The sequence below is a fragment of the Vicugna pacos genome, chromosome 17 (genome assembly GCF_048564905.1).
Source record: "Vicugna pacos chromosome 17, VicPac4, whole genome shotgun sequence".
NCBI lineage: Eukaryota > Metazoa > Chordata > Mammalia > Artiodactyla > Camelidae > Vicugna > Vicugna pacos.
Window position 1 is genome coordinate 21,756,701 of NC_133003.1, and position 13,891 is coordinate 21,770,591.

Genomic DNA, 13,891 nt, shown 5'->3' on the forward strand with positions numbered 1-13,891 from the left:
TGCCTGCGGAAGTGCCCCTTCAGCCAATCACCACGCGAGCTTTAGAGCTACGGCCGGCCGTGCCCAGAAACGGCCGGGCATTCTGCACACAAGGCTTGCCGAGCCATGTTCGTTTTACGAATCACGCTTAGTTACTGTTTCTGTGCAGGGCGGACGTCAGTTAAAGCACGTAAAACCGTGAGCACAAATGAGCAGAGTGCCTGGACGACATTAATTGCAAAAATAAATGTTAACCCTTTTTTTTTTTAACGGGCAAAAGATTTAAAGAGAATTTGCAAGAGTAGATAAATAGCCAATGTGCCCATGAAAAGATGCTGAATATGATTATTCATCAGAGAAATACATATTAGGACCCCTACACAGCCACTGAACAGGCTAAAATTAAAGACTAACAAAAGTGTGGATCCCTAATCTATTGATAATTTCTTGCCACTTTGAAAAGCATTTTGGCCTTTTTGTGTGTGTGTGTGTGTGTGTGTGTCCATTATTTAAGAACTAAAATTATAACTACAGTATGATCCAGTCATTGCACTCCTAAGTATTTACCCAAGAGAAATGAAAGCATATGTCATAATAGCCAAAAACTGGAAATAATCCGCATGTCCAACAGATGAACAGATGAGCTAACTATAGTATATCCACAGGAATACTACTCAACAATAAAAAGAAGTGAACAAATACCAGGAGTGTATCAACAGATGAATGGGTAAACAAAACCCGACTCTCTTTTGGTTACTATTTGAATGGGATGTATTTTTCCACCCCTACTTTCAACCTCGTTGTGTTCTTATATCTAAAGTGAGTCTTCCCTAATTGCAGTGCTGGGCCTAAAGGAGATAACATTTATGAATGGAGATCGACTATACTTGGTCCACCAGTTTCTGTATATGAAAGTGGTGTTTTTTCTGAATATCACATTTTCATCCAATTATCCATTTAAGCCACCAAAGGTTACTTTCTGTACCAGAGTCTATTACTGCAACATCAACAATCAGGGAGTCATCTGCCTGGACATCATTAAAGGCAACTGGAGCCCTGCTTTGACTATTTCAAAGGTTTTGCTGTCGATTTGTTCTCTTTCGACAAACTGCAATCCTGCGGATCCTGTGGTTGGAAGCATAGCCACTCAGTATTTGACCAACAGAGCAGAACATGACAGGATAGCCAGACAGTGGACCAAGAGATACACAACATAATTAACATAATTTGTACACAGTGTGACGGAGCAGAGGCATCTTCTCACTGTGCTGCAAATCTTTATAGCCTTTACAATATGGACTTCTATGTATATGTTATACTGTTTCTACTCTCTGCTTTTATCCTTTGGAGACTGGGAGACTCCCCCAAAAGGTAAATGCTATCAAGAGTAGAATTTTGTAGCTGTAGATTAGTTATGTTTAAAATTCCTACTTGCAAGCCTTGCTTCTTTGGGATATCAAAATGTATTTTGTGATGTACTAAGGATACTGGTCTTGAAGTCTGCCAAACACTATAGTGCATTTTAGCCTATTTCATTATCTGTATGAAGTTATAAAAGTAGCTATAGATGACTAGAAATTATGTCATTTGTATTAAACCCAGATCTATTTCTGAGTATGTCGTTCATGCTGTTGTGAAAAATGTTTTACCTTTTACCTTTGTCAGTTCATAATGAGAGGGTTTCCTTTTACCCTTTGTAGCTCAGAGAGCACCTGATGTTACCATCTCAAACACAATAAACATGCTCATGAAGGCATTGAAAAATAAAGTGAGTCTCTTTTAGATAGCATATTGATCTTTTTTAATCCAATCTTCCAATCTGTCTTTAATAGGAAGGTTTAGTCATTTATATTTGATGTGATTACTGATAAAGAAGGATTTACTTGTGACCTTTAGTTATTTGTTTTCTGTATATTTTATGGGGTTTTTGTTGTTGTTATTCCTAAATTCCTCCATATGATGTTATAATTCTAAGATATATATAGGTAGATAGATAGATAGATAATCTGAATCACCACAATACACTTTTCTCATATGTATTTTGTCTTCATTCACAGTTTCTGGTTCACAACTCCCCAAACTCTTGGGATTTCCTGAGGGATAATAACAATGGGATAATATTTGGTCTCCTGTCCTCAATTCCTGAATCGCTTCCAGGAAAGTGACTTTTGGATCCCACCCAAGGGTGGGAGCTGGTTGTCAGGAGAAGTTTTAGTCCCACTCCCCAGACCTCCAGGGAGGAACTATGGGCTGGAGGTTGAGTCAATCGCCAATGGCCAGTGCTTTAATTAATCATGCTTATGTAATTAAGCCTCCATAACCCCCCCAAAGCACAGAGTTCAGAGAACTTCTGAATTGGTGAACACGTGGAGATTTGGGGAGAGTGGAATGCTTAGAGAGAGCATGGAAGCTCCAGTGCCCCTTCCCCATGCCTTGCCCTGTGTATTTCTTCATCTGGCTGTTGACTGGTATCCTTTAATAATCCTTTTATAATAAACCAGTGACCTAGTGAGTAAAATGTTTCTCTGGAGTTCCGTGAGCTGTCCTAAACTGAGAAGTGGTCATGACAACCTCTGATATATAGCCAGTGGGTCAGAAGTACAGGTGACAACCTGGACTTGTGATTGGCATCCTAAATCAGAGGGGCTTATTGGAATCTCATTTGTAACCAATTGGTTAGAAGTACAGGTAACAACCTGGACCTGCGTCTGACCTGTGTCTGAAGTAGAGAGCAGTCTTGTGGGACTGAGCCCTTGCCATTTGGGATCTGACTCCATCTCTGCATAGACCTGAGTTGAATTCTCAGATACCCCGTGGGGAAGCCTCCACACGCACAATGGAACTGGGTTCAGGGAACCCTTATTTACTCCATTTCTGCCTTAAAAAAATTTTAGTTGATCTGTTATACAATATCACTTTAATTCCTTTCTTTCCTTTTTTGTGTATTTTTGAACTATTTCCTTAGTGGCGGCTTACTTGGGGATTACAATTGACATCTTTAATTTTTAACAAGCTACTTTGAATGGTACCAACCTAGTTTCAATAGTTTACAAGCACTCTGCTTCTATACATCTCTGTTCCTCCCCCTTCATATTGTAATTATATTTTCATACATTTTATGTCTACTAACATAGGCTTATAATCATTGTTTTATGCATTTGCCTTTTTAAAAGATTTTTAAAATTTAAAATTTTTTCTTTGTTTATTTTTTAAATTAATCTTTTTGGGGGTTGTTAATTAGGTTTATTCATCTATTTATTTAATAGAGGTACTGGGGTTTGAACCCAGGACTTCATGTATGTTAGGCATGCACTCTACCAATGACCTATACCCTCCCTCCTAAAGCTTTTTTAATTGGAGTGTAGTTGATGTACAATATTATTTAAGTTACAGATGTACAATATTATTTAAGTTACAGATGTACAATATAGTGATTCACAATTTTTAAAGATTATACTCCATTTATAGTCATTATAAAATATTGACTATATTCCCCGTGTTGTACAACATATCCGTGTAGTTTATTTTATACATAGTAGTTTGTACCTCTTAATCCCCTTCTCCTATATTACCCCTCTCCTCTTCCCTCTCCCCACTAGTAACCACTAGTTTGTTCTCTATATCTTTGAGTTCTTCTTTTCTGTTATATCCACCAGTTTGTTGTAGTTTTTAGATTTCCCATATAAGTGGTATCATATGATATCTGTCTTTCTCTGATTTATTTCACTTAACATAATTCCCTCCAAGTCCATCCGTGTTGCTGCAAATGGCAAGGTTTTATTATTTTTTTAATTATTCCATTGTATAAATATACCACACTCATCTATTTATGGACACTTAGGTTGCTTCCATATCTTGGCAATTGTAAATAATGCTGCTATGAACATTGGGGTGCAGGTATCTTTTCAAATTAGTGTTTTGAGGTTTTTTTGGACATATACTCAGGTGCGGAATGGCTGGGTCATATGACATTTCTATTTTTAGTTTTCTTGAGAAATTTCCATACTATTTTCCACAGTGGCTGTACCAATTTACATTCCCGCCAACAGTATACAAATGTTCCCTTTTCTTCATATCCTCACCAACATTTGTTGTTTGTATAGTTTTTGATGATAGGCATTCTGACATGTGTGAGTTATGTCTCATTGTGGTTTTGATTTGCATTTCCTGATGATTAGCGATGTTGAACATTTTCTCATTTGCCTGTTGGCCAACCGCATTTCCTCTTTGGAAAAATATCCATTCAGTTCTTCTCCCCATTTTTCAATCCAGTTGTTTGGGGGTTTTTCTGATTTTGAGTTGTATAAGTTGTTTATATGCGTTGGATATTAACCCCATTATTGATCATACCATTTGCAATTATTTTCTCCCATTCAGTAGGTTATCTTTTCACTTTGTCAGTGGTTTCCTTTGCTGTGCAAAAGTTTTGAAGTTTAATTAGGTTCCATTTGTTTATTTTTGCTTTTATTTCCTTTGCTTTAGGAGACGGATCCAAAAAAAATACTACTACAATTTATGTCAGAGTGTTGTGTTTTCCTCTAGTTTTATGGTACCCAGTCTTACATTTAGATCTTTAATCCATTTTGAGTTTATTTTTGTATATGATATTGAAATATGTTCCAAGTTCATTCTTTTACACATAGCTGTCCAGTTTTCCAAGCACCACTTGTTGAAGAGAGTGTCTTTTCTCCACTGTATTTTTTTGGCTCCTTTGTCATAGATTAATTGACCATAAGTGTGTAAATTTATTTCTGGGTTCTCTATTCTGTTCCAATGTACTATGCAGCTGTTTTTGTGCCAGTACCATACTGTTTTGATTACAGTAGCTTTGTAGTATAGGCTGAAGTCAGGGAGTGTGATTCCTCCAGCTCTGTTCTTTCTCAGGATTGTTTTGGTTATTCAGGGTCTTTTGTGTTTCCATACAAATTCTAAAATTATTTTTTCCGGTTCTATGAAAAATATGCATTTGCCTTTTAAATCATGTAGAAAAAAGAGAAACTACATACCAAACCAAGAGTATCATGGTCTTGGCTTTTATATTTACCTATTAAGTTGCCTTTATTAGTGTTCTTTATTTTAAGTTATGGCTTCAAGTTACTGTCTAAAATAAATAGACCTAATTACCTCCTTCCCCCCACCCCAAAAAAGGGAATTTAAAAAAAGTTACTATCTAGTGTCCTTTCGTTTTAACTTAAAAAACTCTGTTTAGCATTTTTTGCTATATTGTTGTTTATTTTAAATAAGCAAATAGTTTAAATTTTCTTTGGTTTTAATTTCTAATATTATAAACATCTATAGATATAACGCACATAAAATCACTCGAGTCCTTAGTCATTTTAATAGTGTATGTAGTTCTAAAAAGACACAAGTGAACTTATTTACAAAACAGAAACAGACTTACAGACATAGAAAACAAACATTGTTACCGGGGCAAAGAGGGTGGGAAGGAATAAATTGGGAGTTTGAGATTTGCAGATACTAACTACTATATATAAAATAGATAAACAACAAGGTCCTACTGTACAGCATAGGGAACTATATTCAGTATCTTTTAGTAACTTAAAATGGAAAAGAATATGAAAAAGAATATATATATATATGACTGGAACATTGTGCTGTACACCAGAAATTGACACATTGTAAACTGATCATACTTCAATTTAAAAAAAAAAAGGATACATGGTTCTTAGAGTAAAAACTTTGGGAAAAAAATCATACTTCAATTAAAAAAAAATCCTGCTATTCTAGGATTTATTTCTGGGAGTTAATTTGCCAGATCATGACTATGAGAGAATGCACATCCTTAAATTTAATCAGCAACATCAAACTTCTTCCTAAAATGGTCATACAGCAATAAGCAATAATCCTTTTAAGCTGTTTCTCTGGCCCTCTTCTCCTGACTCATCTCTGACACTCCTCACTCCCCAGCTCTGGCCACACTGGCCTCCACGTTGTCCCAGGTTCAGATTTATGTCACTTAGCCCTAATATCTCCTCACCTGACATCGTATTGCACATTTGTTTACATGCTGTCTGATCATCCTGTAGAACAGAAATATAATGCAAGCCACAAATGTGAGCCCCATGTGTAATTTTTAAATTCCTAGTACTTACATTAAAAAAGTCAAAGAAACAGGTTAAATTATTTTAACAAGATATTTTATTTGACCCGAAGTACAAAAAATATCATTTCCATCAAATATTGATATAAAATCAATATTTAAAACATTAGATAGTTTACATTATTCTTTACTAAATTTTTGACATGACATGAAGTATGGATTTCACACTTACAGCACTTCTCAATTCATACTAGTCACATTTCCAGTGCCCAATAATAGCATTTGGCTAGTGGCTACCATATTTGACAGCACAGCTCTAAAATGTAAACACTATAAAAGCAGGACTTGGTTTGTCTTGTTCCCGGCTAAATCCCCAGCACCTAGAACAGTGCATGGCACATAGTAGATATTCAATTAGTGTTTGCTGAATTTGGTAATGAATGGAAAGGCTTTCCACTCCTACCGGCATCCTCCCCTAGAGCAGGTCGCAGCCCTCTGGGAACACGTCTCCTGGCTGGCAACCCTCGGCATAGTCAAGACAGCAGCGCCACCTGCTGGGAAATGGAGAGTCTCCCGCCCATGAGAATCAGGTTCTAGGATTCAGGCTGGTGGAGCCAGCGTAGGTGGGAGGTGGGCTCTGGGTCCCTGGAATGATATTCCTTACCTGAGTCTTGGACCCTCAACCTTCCAGAAATCTTTCCCAGACCTCATTTCCTAGCATTACCAAAGCAATGATCATATCAAGAATTCCATCAGTAATCAAAAACAAGGAGACCGTGCCAGGCTCCCTTTGGCATGGTCTACACCTGGACTCTGGGAATGGCTGCCTGAAAGTCTTCTACAGGCAGGCCCTCTGCCCAGTCCTTCTTAACTTCTGTTGGGCCTAGACCTTTTGAGAACATGATGAAAGCCAGTCTCCCCCAAGAGTGCACTGTACACACATATGCACTGCACACACACATACACACACACACACTCACATACATTCACATACACACTCACACACACAAGCTGCTCTTACTCATAATGTTTGGGGATCCAGAAAGAGTCAATATATAAACTTGTACGAAATGAATGGCACCTTTGTCATAATGCGTCTCCAAGAACAATCAAGTTTCTGATCCAGGTGGGGAAATCTCCTAGCTATGTTGAATGAACAAAGCAGAATAATAATAGCAGCAATAATAATAACCACTAACATTTACTTAGCGTTCACTCTATACCAGGCATTGTTCTCTTTATGCTTGTGTTCTTCCCTCATCCCACTCCCCTTCAAGATACAAATCACAATTATTCTAATATCACAGGTAAGAAATTAGTGGAAAAATTAAATAAATGGCCCAAGGCCATACTGCTGAAGAGTGGCCATATAGGTGTTCGATCCTGGCAGAAGGAAATCATGTTGTATATGAAATCTGGTCTCAACTCCATGAATTTTTTTCATTTTATAAATATTTACTGAGTACTTTTTTCACATGGACATACTGCAGTAAACAAAAGTCTCTGGTCCTACAGAGTTTTCATTCTAGTGGAGGAGACAAGACAAATCAGTTTACATACAATGTCCAGTAGTGATAAGCACTCTGAGCAAAACCCAAAATACAAAAGTTACTGTCTAAAATAAATAGACCAACATACTCTTGCCAGGATTCAGCCAGGCCCTTTGTTAAAAGCCTCCTGGCTCCTAGGGTAGGCAATATTTCTTTCCTCATTTCTTAACTGTAGGTTCAGAGTTGCTGGTTGGCAGCAAGAGGTGGCAAGAAAGTGACTAACAGGCCAGGCTCTGCCTAGAGGTGGCCATACTAGGCAAAATGAGCATAAGAGGAATTCGGTTTCAAGATGAACCATTTGGGAGGGCCGTCTTGGGTGGGCAGTGAAGTTTGGGAGGGTGTGAGATTTGGGCAGGACCCAGAAGCCTGGGCATAATTTGGACTTGGGCTATGCTTAGCTTAAGGCCTGGTACATAAATGTGCTCAATAAATGTGGTGAATAACTGATACAGCTGATAAACGAAAAAAACCAAACCAAACCAAACAAAAACCCAAAAGGTGTGTTGAAGGGCATGTGTGAATGAGAGTCCAGAGATTCAAAAGCTCCCTGAGCCCACAGGTTGGCAGCCAGTCCCATCTGGATGGGCAGGAGGCAGGGGGGCAGCAGATGCTGCTGGGAAACAGGGGGTGCCTAGTGTAAGTATAACAGCCCAGCTCTGGCGAGTACAGGTCTAGATTCTCAGCAGGGTTTGAAGCCGATCTATCTTTTACACCGTCTCCAATAGGATGATGTGAAGTAGCTCCAAGGAGGCAGTAGGGCAAATGGGCCCCTGGAGGCTCCCCTAGCCCAAACTCTCAGGCTCAAGAAGGCAATGCAAGTCATGATGGCCAGGAGCTGGCCCCAAGGCTTAGCCAATTGGGGCAAAACCAGACTGAAATTCTTGGACCTTTAGCACACTGCAGGGGCTTCTAGCTTGGAGTCCCTGCAAGTACTGCAGGATGTTTGGGACCCTTGTAAATTATAGCCAAGGTTGTGTGTGTAGGGAGTGTTTGTCTGGGAAAGGTGCCAATAGCTTTTTCAGATGATGGAGGTAAGGAAGGCTGGGGACCCTGCCACAGGGCATGAAATCCATGGTACCTCCTTTTTAGAGTCGGTTTCCAGACAGGCTCTGCGCTGTCTTCCCAAACGTCAGCTGGCAGCCCCACCATCTCTGCCATGGAGTACTCAGCAGCTCCCATCCAGGAGCGTGTGTGTCCAATCAAGGAGGTAGCAGGGAATAAGACTTTCTCTGGTCCTTGGGGGCTGCTGGGTACAGCTGGGGACTTGAAGCAGCTTCCTGCAGCTGCTGGGGACAGGGAGCCAGGAATGTTTGTGTTTCATTGGCTTTCCCAGGACCCACTGTCCTGCCACTGAGGTCACTGGGCCCCACCAGGCCCCATTCTGGGCCTTACTGTTGGTACATTTTATCCCATTATGAAAGGAATCTGGAACGAGATGACTGTAGTGTTGGGCAATGCAGGACCAGCAGGAGGCTGCTCAGCTGGCTTATCTTGTCAGTTCCCAACCTCCTTCCCTGAGTTCCCCCTGCTTGGCCCCCACTCCAGACCATTCTGCTCAGAGTCATCAGGCAAGTTCCAGCAAAGTCTGGGATGCCTGGTCAGAGCCCACTCAGGCAATCACCTTTGCCCCATTCTTGTCTGTCTGGTCAGGCCTGCACAGGCTCTGCTACTGCTGAGCCCTTCCAGGGAGTTCCTCAAGCCAGCAGGAACCTTAGCTGCTCCTCTCCCCAAAGACCCAGCTTTAGTGACCCCCCTCCTCCAGTTGGCTTCCTCAGACCAGGCCAGGCTGCCTGAGTCCTCCCCACACACCTCCTTGTTTCCTGATACAGCTCTCCCCGGGAGGAGCTGAAACACAGGCTTCTCTGTTTTCCTGACTCTGACTTCTAGTTCTCCGAACTGGCCTTTTTGCATGTCTGGGAACAGAGTAGGTGCTCAGAAAAGGCCTTTTGGATTTGATTTGATTGTTTCCCTGTCCTTCACCCAGTTCCATACCCTTTAACAACCAGGATCTGAAGAATGCCACCCTGAGGACACCTCTGTCCAAACACTAGCCCCAGGCCTCTTTGCTCTTTGAAAGGGGCTGGCTGACCTGGAGCCGCCTGCCTTTTCTTCCTCACTGAGGTTCCTGCAGCCTCTTCCCTCCCTCACTGGTCCCTGACTATTCCCACAATCAGCAAGTGTCAAGACCCCACCAAGGTGAGGCCAGGGTGGCCACCAGCCATGTGAACAAAAAGAGAAGGAGACAGAGACCTGGCCCTGTTTCTCTCAAATCTGGAAGCCCCTCTTACAAGCCCAACGTCTCTGTATCCGGGACTCAGGCGTGGATGAGTCCTGGTAGTTGAAATTTTGATGCAACCATGTCCATTTATTCACTTATTCAACAAGCATCAATGGACTCCCTTACTCTGGGCCAGCCACAGTGAAGGCTATGAAGATGAACCCAGATCTTCAGCTTGGTCATTTCCTGGCTATGTGACCTCTGCTAAGTGACTTTACCCTCGTGCCTCAGTTTCCTCATCTGTAACATGGAGCCAATAATAACTGCTTCAGAGGGTTGTTGGGAAGCAAAGTGAAATTTGTGTATCCAGGGTGCAGGACAGAGCTCAGTGATGGTAGCTGTTATAATCGAGGGCAACCTTTGCCCTCCAAGAGCCTGAGGTCTCCTAGAAACAGTACGGAGTCAGATGCTGAGAAGAATTCTGGATATTGTTCTTGAGTGGAATAGGCAGGACTTGGGTAGGTGGAGGAGAAGGGGCCCGCACAGGTGAGTTGAGGGGAGGGGATGAGACTAATGAGCCTTGATCAGTCCAGGACAGGTTCCTATTGCCCAGGGGGATATAGGGTGGTGCTTAAATTTATTCTGCAGGAGGCTGGCAGTCCCTGAAGTTATGTTGGTTTATGAGGACTGGGCTCCAAAATGCAAATTGGACTCTCTGGGAGGTCTCTCCAGAAGGGTACAGTTCTCCTACACAGACTTCAGACTCCAAGAAGCCTCATTTTCAAATGTTCATTCATTCCTTCCATTTTATTGGGTACCTAAGTGCCAGGCTCTGTCTCAGGTGCTAGAGGTTCCCAGGATGGAGGAATAGCCAGACACAGATCCTCCAATCTGTCCTAGGCATAAACTCTAAATAAGACATAATACTAAACAAAGATCCAGAGCAGGGACACAGTGCCAGGCCAGAAATTGAACAAGGAATGAGCAGGAATGAAGTCGGCCAAGTGGGAAAAGAATGCTGTGGGCAGAAGTGTCCCATGTGGGAAGGCTTGAAAAGCTTGAGGTGAGCTGGCAGGTGCCTGTGTAGGAACTTAAAGAGGTTCCACGTAGCTGAGGGTTTATGCAAAACAAACAAACAAACAAACAAACAAACAAAACTAGGGTCAAGATGTGTGGGTAGGTATTGAGAGGAGTGAAGGATGGAATGTTGGGGGGCAGGGGGTAGAGTAGAGGGCAGGTAACTAAGCTGGGCAGGTCAGGGTGAATGAGGAGTCCTTGTTCCCAGACAGTGGCAGTGGGAGGTCAAGCAGAACACTGAGCAGGGCGGGGTCACAGGTAGATTTGGGTTTGAAAGTTAGCTTTGGCTGCTGCTGCACCAATACTGGGTCAGCAGAGGACAGGGCTGCATGGCCTCTCCTCCCTGCAGGCTGCAGCGGTTTTAGGGGCTCAGAAGACCAAAGCCCAATAAAACAAGGAGGATGTACAGGGTAAGGGCTGGCACTTCACCCTCAGCTAACAGGAGGGAAGGGGATCTTGGCCCTGGAGGAGGCTGGGAGCAGCAGCAGCTGTTACCCCTTGTGAGAGTGCAGACAACCCACAGCTGTGGTGGGTTTCCAAGATTTGAAGTCAAGGACATCTGAAAGGCAGGGCTGTGGGTGGGCCAGCAGGGCCATCGGGCAGGGGAGGAGGAGGTCATGGCAGTTCAGCAGGAGGCAGTGTCCCCTCTGATCCAGCTGTCTGGGAACAGCTGCTGGCCCGGAAGAGGGAGGGAACCAGGACAGCAGCAGGTGAAGAAGCCCCCTGGCTGCTGGGCCGTGGGAATGGAGGTCGAGAGCCAGTGGGGGTGGGAGGGCAGCGGGGGAGGGGCAGCATCTGCTGCCAAGGGGCCAGCCTGGCTTCAGTGCTTTCACAGGCAACCGGAATTCCTCTGGGAAGGAAAAGCTGGGATGAGGAATGGGGGGCTAGACAGGGAGCAAGTGCTGTCCTCCCCCTTCCGGTGGTTCCCCCAAAGACCATGCCCCTGGGCTGCACTGCCTCTCTCAGGATCCTTCTAGAGCCCTCCCCCCACACTATTCCCTGGGTTTGTTTTTTTTTCCCTCTCCCCAACTCCTCAGCTCCTTATCTGCACCTGTGTCCTGGCCCTTCTGGGAAGGAAAGTAAATAACCCGGCGCCTTTTGGAAAGCTCTGGCCCATAGGGTCAGACAGGGAAAAGGGTTTGCCCAAGGTCCCAGTCAGTTAGAGGCAGGCGCCAGGGCCCCTGCCTGTGTGCACCCAGCCCTTGGGGCCTCAAACCTGGGCTGCCCACTATAAGAGCAAGTAGGCCTGGGACACCCCCAGGACCTGCCTCCTGTGAACTGGGGAATTGAGGGAACCTACTGGGAGTGAGGCTGGTCCCAGTGGTTGTAGGTGCAGTAAGGAGGCCTGTGGGCTCCCACTTCTTTGCCCAACTCAGCACCGCTGCCACTGAACCAGCTTCCAAGGGTCCCAGCCAGCAGGGTGAGCACTGGGAGGTTTCAGGCAGAGGGAGGGCAGGGGATCAGCCGAAGCCAGCTTCCTTCCTGAGGCCCCCAACTTGGGGGAGCAGCTCCTGGGCCCTGGCTTTGAGGCTCAGGCTATCCTCTTCTGGAGCAGCCTTCCCTCTACCCTGATGTCCCCACCTTGGTGTCATGCCAGCTGCCACATTCCCACATGTGCTTGCGGGCACAGAGATGGGATGGGGGAGGAAAAGACAAAATGTTTTTTTTCAACTTTCCTGTAAAAATTCTCCACGAATCATGAATGGGTCTTTGTATGGCCCTTAGGACATGTCAGTGCCTCTGCAAACAGCCATGACCATGTTTGCAGCCAGTCGTGCCCACACACAGAGATCCAGAACCTTGGCTTCAAGCTGGGGTCTCTCTTACCTCCAGGGCCAGGGCTGGTCCTGAGTCCTTAGGACCTCAGTCCTTCCTGTTCCAGGCCTTCCTGGTCCCTGGGGTCCCTGACATCCCTTGTCAGGTTCAGCCTACTGAACTCATCTGATGAATACAGAGCTCTTCTGCCCATTCACGGGTGACTCCAGCCAGGACTTTGATCCACTCTGGCTAACTGACAGCTGCAGGGAGAGACCTTTGAAGGTTACCAGCCCTGAGCAGTGAGCAGGAGGGGGATGGATGGGACAGCTGGCTGAGGTCTCGTGTGCCTGCAGGTGACACTCAATCTCTCCTAAGGGCTTCCAGCAAGCCTGTGTCTAACAGCAGCCCAGGGGAGTCAGGTGGGAGGAGCACCCTAGAACCTGTCTTGGACCAGGATATTCCCCCTCCTTCTCTACTCTCTCTCCCCACTTCACCTTGGCCCATCCCAAGGGCTTCCTTTCCTCAGGGAGCTGGTGCCAGGCCCGCTCTGGTGGGCTCTGCAGGGTCTCTCCTAAAGCCCTTACCTGCAGCACAGACCAGGAGCTGCCCCAGCCATTCCTCTCACCACAGGCATGTTCCCTGCCCCCCTCGTCCTTCCTCCTTTGGGGCTGGTGGTGGGGAGGGGGGTGCCGCCTCTGCATTCCGGTGGAAGGTGGAGGCAGGGAAAGTGAGACATTTTCTCTCTAAATGCTTGTTCTGACTTGACATCTATGGTGCCTGGTGCCCTTCCCCTGCAGGCCCCCTATGTCTGCCCCCTCCCCTGCCTGCTCTCCCACCTTTCTCCCCATCTCCCAGGGAAAGGAGGGGCTCCAGGGCTGAGGCCAAGCTGCTGCCCCCTCATTCCTCACCCCACTGCATTCCTTCCATGAGGCCTGAGGGCACCATCCCCACTCCCCTCCTCCTTGCTCCCACCCTTCAGCTTCCCTATCCCTTGTTCCTGGGATCCTGTCCTTCTGGCAAAACTGAGCCAGCTTAAATCCAGCTCCAGTGCCTGCCACCTACCAGTCACTCATCTTCCCTTGTTCACTGTTGCATTCACTGCTCAGGCCATGGTGACCTCCAAGATTCCTCAGACCTGGCCACGCCCTCCTCTGCCCCGACTGTGGTGGCCATTCCCTAGGCTGGTTCCCCTCATTCCCCAGAAACCTCCAGGACTTCCTACTTTATCTCCTGTGGGCTCTGTCTTTA

General features: G+C 44.9%; 1 pseudogene; it reads left to right on the top strand.

The window, feature by feature from the left end:
* The first annotated feature begins 698 nt into the window (after nt 1–698).
* Nucleotides 699–1,389, top strand: LOC107035224 (ubiquitin-conjugating enzyme E2 E3 pseudogene; annotated as a pseudogene).
* The last annotated feature ends 12,502 nt before the right edge of the window (nt 1,390–13,891 follow it).